General features: G+C 38.1%; 1 protein-coding gene across 1 annotated transcript in view; it reads left to right on the plus strand.

Annotated features, from left to right (window-relative positions):
• Positions 1-19,337, plus strand: part of LOC133568910 (uncharacterized) — a 90,330-nt gene that overhangs the window by 56,315 nt on the left and 14,678 nt on the right. The window contains exon 2 of the mRNA XM_061921101.1: positions 5,328-5,398. The gene's annotated coding sequence lies outside the window, so the exon portion shown is untranslated. The remainder of the gene's footprint in view (positions 1-5,327; positions 5,399-19,337) is intronic.

Genomic DNA, 19,337 nt, shown 5'->3' on the forward strand with positions numbered 1-19,337 from the left:
AAAAACTACTCAAGTACTGAGTAACTGATGAGTAACCTGTTTGTTTAATGATGACGGCAACAAGTAATGCACAAAAACATAAAAATAACAATGAACAAATTCAGAGCCAGGAATATCTCTTAAGCAACTAAAACAATAATATATATTAAATAATATATATTTGGTTTTACACTGTATTGAAAAACATTTGAAAATGAATTTTACCTTTGCAACCTCATTATACTATTGGCTAAGTTTTATATTCATAAATGTAAGTTTATCAATACTCAACCTGTTTTTTGTGGCTTTAAAAAAAGATTTACAACGCTACATTAAAACACTCTCTACCTCTAACAACCAAAAAGCTGTGAAAACTATAATGCTTTGTTCCAAATTTAAGTTATTTACTGAGATTGAGTGACCCTATGGCTTTGCACTTTGTTTATTATATGTATGTATATATATATATATATATATATATATATATATATATATATATATATATATATTTTTTTTGCATTCTATTTTAGTTACTTTGAATTTACAACCCCCTGGCGCTGTGTTGTACGTTTTTTTTTTTTACTTTTTTGTACTGTTTTTGTACTTACTTTGATTATTACTTTCAACTGTTTGTAAATGCTGAAAATTATATTAAAGAATTATAAAAAAAGAAAAAGTGTGCAGTTAATCATGTGACCGACTGGCTCTGTTTGATTGGTGAAACGGAGTCAAACGTCACCAGTGATTGCATTTGATTGGTGAAACGCAGTCATGTGATAGATCCTACTTTGAAGGTCTGTCTGACAAACCAAACAAACAAAGCGTGCATTAAGAGATCGATAAAAATCAGTAGCGAGCTGAATGTAGATAAACGGAGCGGAGTAAAAGTAACGTTTCTTTCTATAAATATACTCAAGTAAAAGTATGTTGCATTAAAACTACTCTTAGAGGTACAATTTATCCCAAAAGTTACTCAAGTAGATGTAACGGAGTAAATGTAGCGCGTTACTACCCACCTCTGGCTTTGGGTGAAGGTAATGTTACCTTTGCAAACTAGACTTTCAAACCAACGATGGCAAGGCACGCAGTTGTAAACAGTTTACAAAAATTTAAACATTTTAAGTGTCAAAAGGTGAACAACAACAAGAGGAAACAAAGCACTAAAATCTGCAAAATAGAGGTAATATTAGTAGAGTATTTTATATAAATTAAATATTTATTCTAAACCAACTTCAAAGTTGAATGCTTTAAATCAACTATATGTCAAACAAGGACTTGGACGTGGTTTGTTTATCCGACACAAAGGATAGTTGACACGAGCGAGACGTGAATGTGAGTACATTCTTTATATATACTCCAGTAAACTACCAAAGAAAAGGCAAACAAAGGGCCCTCACAAGGAGGTACAAACACTGGGCTATAAAAAAAAACAAAAGACTAGTAAAAAGGCTACAAACTATAAACATGAACAAAAACACTTGTGCTGTGGCATGAACAACAAAACTTACGTAGCCTGGACAAAACGAACAGCATAGCATGGCATGAAGCGGATGAGGAATATGGGTCTCAATGTAGGAAGTTGTCAGGCCGACTACCTGGTCACTGTGGCTTAAATAATAGGCTATGATAATTAACAACAGGTGTGAGAGCTGAGGACAGGGGCCTGACATGCGGGCAAGGTGAAAATCAATGAGTAGCTATGGAAACAAAGAAAACAAGGAAGTGCAAAAGCAAGAACTAAATGTCCCAAAAATAACCAAACATGATCACATGGGCGTGACACTATAGGCCTAAATATTTAATCAAAATAAGCATATTCATGTCCAGGGTGTACCCCGCCTTCTGCCCGATTGTAGCTGAGATAGGCTCCAGCAGCCCCCGCGACCACGAAGTGGATAAGCGGTAGAAAACGGCTGGATGGAAAATAATTAAAAGGTAAATCATCCATTATAACAAAATACATCTATTCACAATCTAAGGTCAATAATCAAATAATTCAAAGTAAAGAATTAAACGATCAAAACAGACTTAGCAAACAACAAAACTCCAAACAAAACTGGTTACAACATAACATAATCTCATCATTAAAATAATCACCTCAGTAGATGTTTGATGCATGGAGACCTAAAACAACTTAAAACAAAAAACATACAAAAACAAAAAAATATATTTTCATTTAAATTTTTTCCATTTTTAATCATTTATTTTTTTAAATGCTCCAAGGAGCCACTAGGGCGGCACTAAAGAGCAGGTTAGCCGATGCTCGCACACATGCGACCTCATAAAGATCAATGTGGCGCGTTCACAGCAAGAGACGGAAATGTAACAATGCAACAACATGATTGTTTTGCACTTCCTCAGACATGAAAGCTGCACACCCCCCCCCCCGCAAAAAAAAAAATAACAAAAAAACGGCACTGCTATTCTCGGTCATAAAAGACTCATTTTTCGGTCTTATTTTAACTTGTTTATTTCTCTGAGGATTTTTTTGTAATATTTTTAGACTAAATGAAAGGTGCACCAAGATAGAAAACGAGGGGGAATTCAGTCCGGCGGCCGGAGCAGGATGTCTTTTTGTTTCTCCGTGTGACGTGTTGAACATGTGTTTCTGTCTGCAGCACTGTCGGAACACACGCACTCGTGGAGCGATCCACATGTGAAGTGGGATGACTGCTAATATAAAAACATGTATCATAGCGGCACTGCTGTGGCCGTTCTCTGCCATGCACAGCGACTTGGTTCTGGGAGAGTGAACGTGACCTCCTCGTAGACCGGGCCCGGAATAATTCCACTACCACACACGAGTCCACAAGACTGTGTCCAGCGGGGAGAAATAACAGTCTAGCGGTGTGACACATGTAAGAGAAAGGATAAAAGAATCGCCTTCATGTGTCATAAAATCATTTGAACGGCGACAAATGGATACGGCCGATAAAACGTACTTGGACGTCGTTCACGCGATCGCACGCTGCTGCGTTCACGTGGTAAATTAGTCGAGCAGCGCATGTTGTCTTTGCTATATAAGGCTCGCCAGTGGGCGATCGCTCCTTGAGTCACGACCTGGGAATTCTTGGATTGTGTCAAGCAAGACTGCACAGAGTCACAAAATAGAACCCAGAAGTGACCCCGCTTAACTGGTCTTTACTCCTCACATCTTCAGCGTTTACATGCAAAGATGTACTGTGTCCTTATGTGTTTCTACTCAACCTTTCATTCTCAAAATGATCTTACTTATCTCATCGTATGGAACATAACTTACTCCGGCAATTATTTATTTCCATCCATCCATCCATCTTCTTCCGCTTATCTGAGGTCGGGTCACGGGGGTAGCAGCCTAAGCAGGGAAGCCCAGACTTCCCTCTCCCCAGCCACTTCGTCTAACTCTTCCCGGGGAATCCCGAGGCGTTCCCAGGCCAGCCGGGAGACATAGTCTTCCCAACGTGTCCTGGGTCTTCCCCGTCGGACGTGCCCTAAACACCTCCCTAGGGAGGCGTTCGGGTGGCATCCTGACCAGATGCCTGAACCACTTCATCTGGCTCCTCTCGATGTGGAGGAGCAGCGGCTTTACTTTGAGTTCCTCCCGGATGGCAGAGCTTCTCACCCTATCTCTAATGGAGAGCCCCGCCACCCGGCGGAGGAAACTCATTTCGGCCGCTTGTACCCGTGATCTTATCCTTTCGTTCATGACCCAAAGCTCATGACCATAGGTGAGGATGGGAACGTAGATCGACCTGTAAATTGAGAGCTTTGCCTTCCGGCTCAGCTCCTTCTTCACCACAACGGATCGGTACAACGTCCGCATTACTGAAGACGCCGCACAGATCCGCCTGTCGATCTCACAATCCACTCTTCCCCCACTTGTGAAAAAGACTCCTTTGGTACTTGAACTCCTCCACTTGGGGCAGGGTCTCCACCCCAACCCGGAGATGGCACTCCACCCTTTTCTTATTATTTATTATTATAAATTATTTATTTATTTATTTTATATTGTGATTACTTATGGAGTACCGTATTTCCTTGAATTGCCGCAGGGCATATAGTATGCAGCCAGCCTTGAATTTCTGCCGGGTCAAACTCGCTTCGCAAAATAATTAGCGCAAGCTTAGTATTACCGCCTGGTCAAACTTGTGACGTCACGAGTGACACTTCCCCTGTCATCATTTTCAAAACGGAGGAGGCTGATTTCAATACCGGTAATTTGAAATCGCATAAAGGGAAGAAGATTAAGAGCTATTCAGTAGGATTTAAGGTCCAAGCTTACATCACAAAATGTTTACTGCATGCCTTTGGTAAGTGCCGGAGTGAAATGAGGTTTTAAATTAATTAGCGCATGCTTACATTTACCGCATGACTTTGGTAAGCGCAGGAGTGAGAAGAGGTTTAAAATTAAATAGCGCCCCGGCGGCAATTCAATGAAATACGGTATATTGTGAATACATTGAGAACAGGAAGTGAACAAAAGTTTTAGCAACTGTTATGTAAAAAAAAAAGGGGTAGGATTAAATAAGCTCTGCTTCTTCCTACTCCTTTTCGAACATGTTGAAAAGAGAAATTGGAAATAGTGATGTATCATGTTGTATGCTTGCATGTTCCAAATACACTCAAACGCAAACTGCAGACAAGGCATCCGCAGTATTAGTGGAAAGGTGTTTATTAGAGGGGAAGTACACACTTGTGTTTACACCAGTGTTGTTCCGCTACCAATATTTTGGTACTGGTATCGTACCAAAATGTATTTCGATACCTTTCAATACTTTTCGATACTTTTCTGAATAAAGGGCACCACGAAAAATGGCATTATTGACTTTATTTTAACCAAACATCTTAAGGTACATTAAAGGCCTACTGAAATGAAATTTTCTTATTTAAACGGGCATAGCAGGTCCATTCTATGTGTCATACTTGATCATTTCGCAATTTTGCCATATTTTTGCTGAAAGGATTTAGTAGAGAACATCGACGATAAAGTTTGCAACTTTTGGTGCTGATAAAAAAGCCTTGCCTGTACCGGAAGTCACAGACGATGACGTCACAAGAGTGAGGGCTCCTCACATCCTCACATTGTTTATAATGGGAGCCTCCAATAGCAAGAGCTATTCGGACCGAGAAAACGACAATTTCCCCATTAATTTGAGCGAGGATTGAAATATTTGTGGATGATGACATTGATAGCGAAGGACTAGAAAAAAAAAATAAAGTAAAAAAAAAGGCGATTGCATTGGAACGGATTCAGATGTTTTTAGACACATTTACTAGGTTAATTCTGGGAAATCCCTTATCCTTCTATTGTTTTGCTAGTGTTTTAGTAAGTTAAATAGTACCTGATAGTTGGAGGGGTGTGTCCACAGGTGTCTTGAGGCCAGTCTCTGAGGGAAGTCGATGGCAGCTGCATGGACGGCACAAGCTCAGCTGATCTACGGTAAGTGGCGACTTTTTACCACAATTTTCTCACCGAAACCTGCCGGTTGACAAGTGGTCCATGTTCGCTTGACCGCTCTGATCCATAGTAAAGCTTCACCTCCGGGAATTTCAAACAAGGAATCACCGTGTGTTTGTGTGGCTAAAGGCTAAAGATTCCCAACTCCATCCTTCTACTTTGACTTCTCCATTATTATTTGAACAATTTGCAAAAGATTCAGCAACAGAGATGTCCAGAATACTGTTTAATTGCGCGATGAAAAGAGACGACTTTTAGCCACTAATATGTCCTGACAGTCCGTGACGTCACGCGTACATCATTCCGCAACGTTTTCAACAAGAAACTCCGCGGGAAATTTAAAATTGTCATTTAGTAAACTAAAAAGGCCGTATTGGCGTGTGTTGCAATGTTGATATTTCATCATTGTTATATAAACTATCAGACTGCGTGGTCGGTAGTAGTGGGTTTCAGTAGGCCTTTAAAAAAGTTAAAGTGCCAATGATTGTCACACAGACTGGGTGTGGTGCAATTTGTCCTCTGCATTTGACCCATTCCCTTGTTCCACCCAATGGGAGGTGAGGGGAGCAGTGGGCAGCAGCAGTGGCCACGCTCGGGAATAGTTTTTGGCGATTTAACCCCCAATTCCAACAATTGATGGTTAGTGACAAGAAGGGAGGTAATGGGTCCCTTTTTTATAGTCTTTGGTTTGACTCGGCTGGGGTTTGAACCCACAACCTACAGCTCTCAGGTTGGACACTCTAACCACTAGGCCACCGATTAAGGACAAGTTTTAGAAAATGAATGATTAATGTACTTGTTCATTTACTGTTAATATCTGCCCACTTTCTCTTTCACCATGTTCTATCTACACTTCTGTGAAAATGTAATAATCACTTATTCTTCTGTTGTTGGATACTTTACATTAGTTTTGGACGATACCACAGATTTAGGTATCAATCCGATACCAAGTAGTTACAGGATCATTGGGGCATAGTTCCTGAGTTTATAAACATAATATACATTTAAAAAAAACTAAAAAATATTTTGTGACGCTAAAAAAAATTTGATGTAAACAATCGACTAGATACGCTCCTGTACTTGGTATCAATACAGTGGATGTCATGTGTAGATCCACCCATGGCATTTGTTTACATTGTGACGCCGGTGATCTATTGTATCCTCCTGCGGTGTGTAGTGAAGCATGTTTAGCTAGTCTTCATCCTGCAGTGATAATGATACCTGTAAGAAACATACTTTATTCGTCGCCATGGAGGCGATGATTAGTGATTTAGAAGTAGCTGGACTTTAGCCGCTAGCTAGCCATGTCTTAAAGCACCTCTTCCTGAGGGCGTTTCGGTGTTATAGCTTAACCTTTGTCTTTAGTTTTTAGTCCAAAATGCATCCATTCTCCCTTTTCTGTCTACACACTGTCTGCTTGTAAGTACTCCGTGATTGTGCGCTGCCGAACATGCTCCTCTGCTCGTACACCCAGCAATGTCATGACGTGACGATGACAGGGGTGTGGGGGACCGGTATTTTTTAGAGGCGGTATGGTACCTAATATGATTCATTAGTACGGCGGTACTGTACTAGTACCGGTATACCGTACAACCCCAGTTTACACAAATAAAAATGATGCTTGATTGACACAACACATCATAATATGCAGTACATGGACGACACACTAATTGAGAGACATTGTCGGTTGCAATGGAGGCCAGGTTTTTGAGTAAGTGCAGTACCTGTATTTTTGACCAGTGGTCTTTTATAAAAAAACATCAAATCAGCTTTTGAAATTCAAGACTATATTTAACTTTAAAACGTTTACATCTGTCCAAAATATGAACTGCATCAAATGTAAAACAATCGTATTTTAAAAAAATATATAGTTTTTTGTCTTTTAATATTTTTAATTACATCTTCATCCGTTGATCCGAAGTCGGGTTGCGGGGGCAGCAGCCTAAGCAGAGAAGCCCAGACTTTCGTCTCGGCCGCTACTTCATCTATTTCTTCCCGGGGGATCCCAAGGCATTCCGAGTCCAGTTGGGAGACATAGTCTCTCCAACGTGTCCTAGATCTTCCTTGTACGCTGTATGAACGTGTTCAGAGTTCTAATTCTTTAAATTTAATATTGTGCACTTTTTTAGTATTGCAAATTAAAAGTTTTTTTGTGACTATTTGTTTCATAAAGTCAAAATATGTTTGGTTATTTGTTTATTTTTTTATGATTTTTGGCTCTTTTTAACATTCATTTGACAACACAAAAGTGTTTTTCTTCTATCACTGCTTAAATTAATTTTAACAAACTAAATTTTATAGTCTAAAAATGTGTCAAGGCCTTGTGATAAGAACTTGTGACGCCATCACGTCAAAGAAGACAAAACACACGGCGCCAAGTTTGATTAAAGCGCGCGCACACACACACACACACACACACACACACACACAAAACCTCAATTCATTCCCATTCTTGCTTGATGTACAGCTTAAGTTGTTCAACAGTCCGGGGTCTCCATTGTGGTATTTTAGGCTTCTTAATGTGCCACACATTTTCAATGGGAGACAGGTCTGGACTACAGGCAGGCCAGTTTAGTACCGGCACTCTTTACTATGAAGCCACGCTGTTGTAACACGTGGCTTAGCATTGTCTTGCTGAAATAAGCAGGGGCGTCCATGATAACGTTGCTTGGATGGCAACATGTGTTGCTCCAAAACCTGTATGTACCTTTCAGCATTAATGGTGCCTTCACAGATGTGTAAGTTACCCATGCTTTGGGCACTAATACACCCCCATACCATCACAGATACTGGTTTTTGAACTTTGCGCCTATAACAATCCGAATGGTTCTTTTCCTCTTTGTTCTGGAGGACAAGACCTCCACTGTTTCTAAAAACAATTTGAAATGTGGACTCGTCAGACCACAAAACAATATTACACTTTGCATCAGTCCATTTTAGATGAGCCCGGGCCCTGCAAAGCCGGTGCCGTTTCTGGGTGTTGTTGATAAATGGCTTTTGTTTTGCACAGTAGAGTTTTAACTTGCACTTACAGATTTAGCGACAAACTGTAGTCACTGACGGTGGTTTTCTGAAGTGTTCCTGAGCTCATGTGGTGATTTACACACTGATGTCCCTTTTTAATGCAGTACCGCCTGAGGCAGCGAAAGTCCGTTATATCATCGCTTACGTGCAGTGATTTCTCCAGATTCTCTGAACCTTTTGATGATATTACGGACCGTAGATGGTAAAATCCCTTAATTCCTTGCAATAGCTCGTTTAGAAATGTTGCTCTTAAACTGTTGGATAATTTGCTTACAAAGTGGTGACCCTCACCCCATCCTTGTTTGTGAATTATTTAGCCTTTTTTGGGAAGCTGTTTTTATACCCAATCATGGCACCCACCTGTTCCAAATTAGCCTGTTCACCTGTGGGGGATGTTCCAAATAAGTGTTTGATGAGCATTCCACAACCTTGTCAGTCTTTTTTGCAATTTGTGCCATTTTTTTGAAACATATTGAAGCATCACATTTTAAATGAGCTAATATTTAAAAAAAATTACGTTTTCCAGTTCGAAAGTTAAATATCTTGTCATTGCAGTCTATTCAATTGAATATACTGTAGGTCGAAAAGGATTTGCAAATTATTGCATTCAGTTTTTATTTACCATTTACACAACGTGCCAACTTCACTGGTTTTGGGTTTTGTGCATTGAGTACGTAAAGCCGATGCCTTAAGTCAGTAGTTCTCAAATGGGGGTTCGGGTACCCCTGGGGGTACTTGAAGGTATGCCAAGGGGTACGTGAGATTTTTTTTAAATATTCTAAAACAAAATAACAACAATTTGAAAATCCTTTATAAATATATTTATTGAATAATACTTCAACAAAATATGAATGTAAGTTCATAAACTGTGAAAAGAAATGCAACAATGCAATATTCAGTGTTAAAAGCTAGATTTTTTTGTGGACATGTTCCATAAATATTGATTTTAAAGATTTTTTATTTTTTTTGTGGAGAAATGTTTGGAATGAAGTTGATGGATCTCTATTGCAATCCCCAAAGAGGGCACTTTAAGTTGATGATTACTTCTATCTGTAGAAATCTTTAATTATGATTAAATCACTTGTTTATTTTTCAACAAGTTTTTAGTTATTTGTATATCTTTTTTTCCCAAATAGTTCAAGAAATACCACTACAAATGAGCAATATTTTGCACTGTTATACAATTTGATAAATCAGAAACTGATGACATAGTGCTGTATTTTACTTCTTTATCTCTTTTTTTCAACCAAAAATGTTTTGCTCTGATTAGGGGGTACTTGAATTAAAAAAAATGTTCACAGGGGGTACATCACTGAAAAAAGGTTGAGAATCACTGCCTTAAAGGGGAACATTATCACAATTTCAAAAGGGTTAAAAACAATAAAAATCAGTTCCCAGTGGCTTGTTTTATTTTTTGAAGTTTTTTTCAAAATTTTACCGGTCCAGGAATATCCCTAAATAAAGCTTTAAAGTTCTTGATTTTTGCTGTTTGCGATGCGACTGTCCATTTCCCTGTGACGTCATACAGTGCTGCCAATACAAACAACATGGCGGTTACCACAGCAAGATATAGCAACATTAGCTCGGATTCAGACTCGGATTTCAGCGGTTTAAGCGATTCAACAGATTACGCATGTATTGAAACGGATGGTCGGAGTATGGAGGCAGATAGCGAAAACGAAATTGAATAAGAAATTTAAGCTATTGAGCGAATAGCTATTGACGCTATTCCACAATAGCTTGGGTGTACCTAATGAAGTGGCCCATAGCATGGCTGCCTTATTAGCATCGCCAGTAAAATGTGCAGACCAAACGATCAGGACTTTTGCATCTTGTGACACTGGAGCAACTTAAATCCGTCGATTGGTAAGTGTTTGTTTCGCATTAAATGTGGGTATCTAGTTTCAAATGTACATACAGCTAGCGTAAATAGCATGTTAGCATCGATTAGCGTAGCATGTTAGCATCGATTAGCTGGCAGTCATGCCGTGACCAAATACGTCTGATTAGCACATAAGTCAACAACATCAACAAAACTCACCTTTGTGATTTCGTTGACTTAATCGTTGCAAATGCATCTGCAGGTTATCCATACATCTCTGTGCCATGTCTGCCTTAGCATCGCCGGTCAAATGTGAAGACACTAGTCTGGCACATTCAATGGGGGTCTGGCGGCAGATTTCTTGCCTGTGGTGCAGCTTGAATCCCTCCCTGTTAGTGTTGTTACACCCTCCGACAACACACCGACGAGGCATGATGTCTCCAAGGTTCCAAAAATTTAGTCGAAAAAACGGAAAATAACAGAGCTGAGACCCGGTGTTTGTAATGTGAAAATGAAAATGGCGGGTGTGTTAACTCGGTGACGTCACGTTCTGACGTCATCGCTAAAAGACCGATAAACAGAAAGGCGTTTAATTCACCAAAATTCACCCATTTAGAGTTTGGAAATCGGTTAAAAAATATATGGTCTTTCTTCTGCAACATCAAGGTACATATTGACGCTTGCATAGGTTTGGTGATAATGTTCCCCTTTAGGGGATGGTCAACAAGCTGACAGCCTGGGCTTTTAGTTCCCTCAATCCGTTCACCTTCCCAGAAGGGTTACATGAGCATTAACAAAAGATGTCAGCATGTTTCACCCAAGCTTCACCAACAGAGGTTATTTGAAGACGTTTCAACAAACGCGTTGATTGAAATAAGTTGAGTCATCGGGCTGCCACTTCCCAGACTGAGGGAAAATATGACTCCCACACTATTTGTTGTCCTTTATTCCCGCGACGTGCATAAGAAAGGGGACGAGCCAACGACGTGATATCTCTTCATGAAGGAACCCCCACCATATCGGCCCCCCCACCCTCTTAAGAAAGTTTAAAGCGTCTCGCTCAGCTGGGTTCCCCCTTTGTACATCCAACGTTCAAAGTGTTACACCGCCACTAATCATCCGTGTTACAACATCTCGAGCAGCGAGGGTTCTCGCTCGCAGCGTCATGTTGCCACGGCCTTGAAGGAACGCTCAACTTTGATGTCCTCCTCTGAGAGCCGTGGAGACATCCTTCAGTCTCTCCGCACCCCTCCTCCATCACCACGCTCCCTCTGGTGAGGGAATTTAAACAGTAGGCTGGAGGCGGTTATTTTGGGAGGGGTGAAGAATAATATGTTGTACTCCAAGACCCCCGGCCCATCAAACCAGTAACAAATGTGGTTAGACGGCCATGAGGGAGAAGAAGGACGAGCGGGCAACACTTTTCTGACATGGTTTCTCTTCCTCTCGCTCGCTCAAGTCGCATTCAAACATTCCTTTAAAGAAGGACAGGCACAGTGATACGTGTCTTATGCACATATTGATATGATAAAGTGGGGCAAAAAAGTATTTAGTCAGCCACCGATTGTACAAGTTCTCCCACTTAAAATGATGACAGAGGTCTGTAATTTCCATCATAGGTACACTGCAACTGTGAGAGACAGAATGTGAAAAAAAAATCCAGGAATTCATATTGTAGGAATTTTAAATAATGTATTTGTAAATTATGGGGGAAAATAAGTATTTGGTCAACCATTCAAAGCTCTCACTGATGGAAGGAGGTTTTGGCTCAAAATCTCACGATACATGGATCTATTCATTCTTTCCTTAACACGGATCAATCGTCCTGTCCCCTTAGCAGAAAAACAGCCCCAAAGCATGATGTTTGCACCCCCATGCTTCACAGTAGGTGTGGTGTTCTTGGGATGCAACTCAGTATTCTTCTTCCTCCAAACACGACGTGTTGAGTTTATACCAAAATGGATACATGGATGATACAGCAAAGGATTGGGAGAAGGTCATGTGGTCAGATGAAACCAAAATAGAATTTGTGGTTTGTCTTGTGGTTTGTGCAGCCCTTTGAGGCAGTAGTGATTTAGGGCTATATAAATAATGATTGATTGATTGATTGATTGACTTAATTTTTTTCCAGCTGCTATGATTCAGACCTGAATTGATTTGAAGAAATTTTAAGTAATTCACATCAAGTTTTGGTGTAGAGGACAATGACAATAAATATATGTTATTATTTCTATTTAAATTAAATTTTGCAAGTTTCTGTGAATTGTGTTATTTATGAAACATACAAATTGCATACTTCACCTCAATAGTCCTAGCACATTATTATTTCTAATAGAGTATAAACCATGACATGACATTTAGCTATTGAAAACATATATGTATGTATATGTGTTTATACATATATATATATATATATATATATATATATATATATATATATATATATATATATTTACACGCATATATATATACACACATATATATGCATATATATATATATATATATAAGTGATTTAGGGCTATATAAATAAACATTGATTGATTGATATATATATATATATATATCAAACATTCAATCAATCAATGTTTATTTATATAGCCCCAAATCACAAATGTCTCAAAGGACTGCACAAATCATTACGACTACAACATCCTCGGAAGAACCCACAAAAGGGCAAGGAAAACTCGCACCCAGTGGGCAGGGAGAATTCACATCCAGTGGGACGCCAGTGACAATGCTGACTATGAGAAACCTTGGAGAGGACCTCAGATGTGGGCAACCCCCCCCTCTAGGGGACCGAAAGCAATGGATGTCGAGCGGGTCTAACATGATACTGTGAAAGTTCAATCCATAGTGGCTCCAACACAGCCGCGAGAGTTCAGTTCAAAGCGGATCCAAGACAGCAGTGAGAGTCCCGTCCACAGGAAACCATCTCAAGCGGAGGCGGATCAGCAGCGTAGAGATGTCCCCAACCGATACAGGCGAGCAGTCCATCCTGGGTCCCGACGAGCGGTCCATCCTGGGCCTCGACTCTGGACAGCCAGTACTTCATCCATGGTCATCGGACCGGACCCCCTCCACAAGGGAGGGGGGGAGATAGGAGAAAGAAAAGAAGCGGCAGATCAACTGGTCTAAAGAGGAGGTCTATTTAAAGGCTAGAGTATACAGATGAGTTTTAAGCTGAAACTTAAACGCTTCTACTGAGGTAACATCTCAAACTGTTACCGGGAGGGCATTCCAGAGTACTGGAGCCCGAACGGAAAACGCTCTATAGCCCGCAGACTTTTTTTGGGCTCTCGGAATCACTAATAAGCCGGAGTCTTTTGAACGCAGATTTCTTGCCGGGACATATGGTACAATACAATCGGCAAGATAGGCTGGAGGTAGACCGTGTAGTATTTTATACGTAATTAGTAAAACCTTAAAGTCACATCTTAAGTGCACAGGAAGCCAGTGCAGGTGAGCCAGTACAGGCGTAATATGATCAAACTTTCTTGTTCTTGTCAAAAGTCTGGCAGCCGCATTTTGTACCAACTGTAATCTTTTATTGCTAGACATGGGGAGGCCCGAAAATAATACGTTACAGTAATCGAGACGAGACGTAACAAAAGCATGGATAATGATCTCGGCGTCTTTAGTGGACAAAATGGAGCGAATTTTAGCGATATTACGGAGATGAAAGAAGGCCGTTTTAGTAACGCTTTTAATGTGTGACTCGAAGGAGTGAGTTGGGTCGAAGATAATACCCAGATTTTTTACCGAGTCACCTTGTTTTATTATTTGGTTGTCAAATGTTAGAGTTGTAATATTAAATAGAGGTCGGTGTCTAGCAGGACCGATAATCAGCATTTCCGTTTTTTTGGCTTTAAGTTGCAAAAAGTTAGCGGACATCCATTTAATTTCATTAAGACACGCTTCCAACTGACTACAGTCCGGCGTGTTGGTCAGCTTTAGGGGCATGTAGAGTTGGGTGTCAGCAGCATAGCAGTGAAAGCTAATACCGTATTTGAGTATGACGTTATATATATATATACATCGATATACATATATGTGTGTATATATATATATATATATATGTATATATATATATATGTGTGTGTATATATATATATATATATATGTGTGTGTACATATATATATATATATATATATATATATATACATATATATATACATACATATATATATATACACACATATATATATATATATATATATACACATATATATATATATATATACACATATATATATATATATATATATATATATATATATATATACATATATATATATATATATATATATGTATATATATATATATATATATATATATATATATATATATATATATATATATATATATTAGAGCTGCGAATCTTTGGGTGTCCCACAATTCGATTCAATATCGATTCTTGGGGTCACGATTCGATAATATATCGATTTTTTTCGATTCGATTTGATTCTCGATTCAAAAATCGATATTTTTCTGATTCAAAACGATTCTGTATTCATTCAATACATAGGATTTCAGCAGGATCTACCCCAGTCTGCTGACATGCAAGCAGAGTAGTAGATTTTTAAAAAAAAAGCTTTTATAATTGTAAAAGACAATGTTTTATCAACTGATTGCAATAATGTAAATTTGTTTTTACTATTAAACGAACCAAATATATGACTTATGTTATCTTTGTGAAAACATTGGACACAGTGTGCTGTCAAGCTTATGAGATGTGATGCAAGTGTAAGCCACTGTGACACTATTGTTCTTTTTTTTATTTTTATAAATGTCTAATAATAATGTCAATGAGGGATTTTTAATCACTGCTATGCTGAAATTATAACTAATATTGATACTGTTGTTGATAATATTCATTTTTGTTTCACTACTTTTGGTTTGTTCTGTGTCGTGTTTGTGTCGCCTCAATTGCTCTGTTTATTGCAGTTCTGAGTGTTGCTGGGTCAGGTTTGGTTTTGGAATTGGACTGCATTGATATGGTATTGCTGGAGAGTGGTTTGTTGGATTGATAAAAAAAAAAAAAATCTATTTTTAAAAAATGAGAATCGATTCTGAATCGTACAACGTTTTCGAATCGATTTTTTTCCCACACCCCTAATATATATATATATATATATATATATATATATATATATATATATATATATATATATACATACATATAAACATTCCCAGTAAACCCTGCATGGTGTAATATTGCTTGTTCACTTTAAAACAGTTATAATGTATTTTTTAATCCATCTTTTTAAATTGAAATAAAATATTAAACATAATACATATATTTTGCTTGTTCTGTATTATATTAAATTGAAAATGTAAATAAAATAAATATATGTATTTCACATGGTATAGGTAAGGGTTTGTAAGTATGTAAGAGTATGAGTAAAGCAAATGTAAACAGTTGTGGTCAAACTTGTGTAAATATTTATTTGTTAATATAGTTATGTACTTCTTGCAAAACTTGTAGGATTCTGCGAAAAATGTCCAAATATATGATACAATCTCATGAAATTTGTGCATAATCTTAATTTATTGTAAATTGTTTTTTTTTGCTTAGAAAAATAGATTGTAATTGAAATCTGTGTATAAAACCAGTGCTTGAATTATTTGCCATCATGGCACTGCTGTGCATTTTTTTTTTTTTACAATTAGTCTTTGTTTTTGTTTTTGTAATATTCCTAATGATGGATCAAGTTTTTGTGCAATGTCAGTTGCTGCTCAATCTCATTTTCAGCAGCATGTGGATGTCACTAACTTTATTACAAGTGCAAAATGTGTTATGTGTTCTCATTTTCTGTGACCCACAAAAGTTTGTAAAAAATGGGTTTCAATAAAATACTTATTATTATTATTATATATATATATTTTTTTACTAAATACATTCGTTCTTTCAATTTTGACAGAAAAAAATGCACATTTTAAACTATAATATTATTTGATCATGCCAATTATATTATACTATATTGCAAAACTATTTTTGTGAGATAAAAACATATAGTTAAATATCTGCTTGTCACCTTAATTTATGATTAAAAGCGAGTTATACATTAAAAAATGTTAATAATCAAATGTATATGCTATTAATCACAGGTTATTACTCACATGCATAATGTATATTGATTTTAAAAAGCAGCCATTACTGCGATGTGGCCCTCAATGAAAATACGTTTGACACCACTGTTCTAGGAATAATTCTGTTTACGCTTACTGACCTTGAAGCTATTTTATTTGGTACATAGTGTTATGATAAGTGTGACCAGTAGATGGCAGTCACACATTAGAGATACGTGTAGACTGCAATATGATGTCAGTAAACAACACCAAAACTTTAAATGTTCCATTGAGAATATATAACGTTGCACACGGCACTCAATTGAAGCCGCAGCTTGATGGATTGTCGGCCTATTACGGCTACAAGAGCTAAAAGTATTACTATACGATAGCTCAACCACACGTTTATTTTGAATGACTGTGCACTATTTATTCATATTAGCCTTAGTCCATGGTCATATTTTACATGTGTATATTTACTTGTGTTTTATTTTGCAGTAGACTGAGATGTAATGTTGTTTTGTTCTGATCTCCCAAAGCCAAAAAAAATGCATTTAAATAAAGTTTAATGAACGATTCAAGTTTCAGCTCTTTTGCCATTTTTCCAAACCTCATCTTTAATGACTCTTGCACTCTTTCTACGTGACCCGACTCGACCCCCCCTGTCCCGTCTAACCCTGCTCAGCTGATGAAGTACAGTTCACTGACCAGCCAGATTCAGCTGATTGATTCGCAGCCAGATAGGCGCCTGTGTCGTTCCACTGAGGGCAGCAGGGAGGATGGCCGGGCGCAGAGCATCCCATCTCACTAATTTAACTTGCTACCTCCCACTTTCCCCAAACCGTTTGACTGCACTAAATCACTGAACTCAAACAATATCAGTGAACCTTCTGTGCATTTACACAGAATAACATATAATAGACCGAGTATGTGAAATGAAATGTTATTTAAAGGAGCCGGATGACTTTTTTTCTGCGTGTTTGTGGTGTTGAAGCTGAGCCACACTGTCTAGGATGAGTGCAATAAACTCCAAATGTACATGACATGGACATGCGCTCTCTCCAACCACAACATTAGGGACACTGACAACCTCTAAAAATACACTTTCTACCTAAAGATAATAACACAGTGTTTTGAATGACACTGCCAGAGGAGTAATTAAATGCTTGTAGTTTGCAGTTCCTACTAAATAAAGTAGCCAAAGCATTATAATCATGCTTTTTATTAATAATAGGGGACAATAATGTATATTTTCTGAATTTTTCACAAAACAAATAATCAATAAACACTATAACCATCAAATAAAGTGCAAACTAGTGTCCATTTTTGCTTCAATACAGATCTTTTACAAAACTCAAGACTAGTGAAGTTGGCACGTTGTGTAAATGGTAAATAAAAACAGAATACAACGATTTGCAAATCCTTTTCAACTTATATTTTAATTGAATAGACTGCAAAAACAAGATATTTAATATTCAAACTGTTAAACTTTGTTATTTTTTGCAAATAATCATTAACTTATTATTTAATGGCAGCAACACATTGCAAAAAAGTTGTCACAGGGGCATTTTTACCACCGTGTTACATGGCCTTTCCTTTTTGTTGTTGTTTTCTTTTTCTTCAAACAGCATGCAAAATTAATTACCGAATGAACAAATGTATGAAGCGTCTGTACACCGAGATATTTGGCACAATGTAAACATTCGTAAACCAAAAAGGCAAATAGAGGCGTTGGTTAATCGACGTCTCACTGCACAGAATATATGACATGACAAAAGAGGAACATCGCAATGAATACGGTAAATACAAAACCTAAAACCAAATGCGTGAGCAAATTGTCTAATAGTTGGCACGTTGTGTAAATGGTAAATAAAAACAGAATGTAATGATTTGCAAATCCTTTATATTCAATTGAATGGACTGCAAAGACAAGATATTTGATGTTCGAACTGAGAAGCTTCATTTTTTTTTTTTGCAAATAATCATGAACACAGAATTTAATAGCAGAAACACATTGCGAACAAGTTGTCACAGGGGCATTTTTACCACTGTGTTACATGGCCTTTCCGTGTAACAACACTCAGTAAACGTTTGGAAACTGAGGAGACACATTTTTGAAGCTTTTCTGGTGGAATTTTTCCCATTCTTGCTTGATGTACAGCTTAGGTTGTTCAACAGTGCGGGGTCTCTGTTGTGGTATTTTAGGCTTCAGAATGTGCCACACATTTTCAATGGGAGACAAGTCTGGACTACAGGCAGGCCAGTCTAGTACCTGCACTCTTTTATAATGAAGCCATGCTGTTGTAACATGTGCAGAATGTGGCTTGGCATTGTCTTGCTAAAAATAAGCAGGGGCGTCCATTAAAAATAAGTTGCTTGGATGGCAACATATGTTGCTCCAAAACCTGTATGTACCTTTCAGCATTAATGGTGCCTTCACATATGTGTAAGTTATTCATGCCTTGGGCCCTAATACACCCTCGTACTGTAACATCACAGATGCTGGCTTTTGAATTATGCACCTATAACAGTCCAGATGGTTGTTTTCCTCTTTGGTTCGGAGGACACAACGTCCACAGTTTCCAAAAACAAATTGAAATGTGGACTCGTCAGAACACTTTTCCACTTTGCATCAGTCCATCTTAGATGAGCTCGGGCCCTACGAAGCCGGCGGCGTTTCTGGGTGTTGTTGATAAATAGTTTTGGCTTTGCATAGTAGAGTTTTAACTTGCACTTACAGACTGTAGTTACTGACAGATTCTATGAACCTTTTGATGATATTACGTACCCTAAAATCATTGCAATAGCTGGTTGAGAAATGTTGTTCTTAAACTATTGGACAATTTGCTCACGCATTTGTTCACAAAGTGGTGACTTTTGCCCCATTCTTGTTTGTGAATGACTGAGCATTTCATGGAAGCTGCTTTTATACCCAATCATGGCACCCACCTGAAAGTTAGCCTGTTCACCTGTGGGATGTTCCAAATAAGTCTCAGTCTTTTTT

Source organism: Nerophis ophidion, linkage group LG14 (assembly GCF_033978795.1).
Source record: "Nerophis ophidion isolate RoL-2023_Sa linkage group LG14, RoL_Noph_v1.0, whole genome shotgun sequence".
Taxonomy (NCBI): domain Eukaryota; kingdom Metazoa; phylum Chordata; class Actinopteri; order Syngnathiformes; family Syngnathidae; genus Nerophis; species Nerophis ophidion.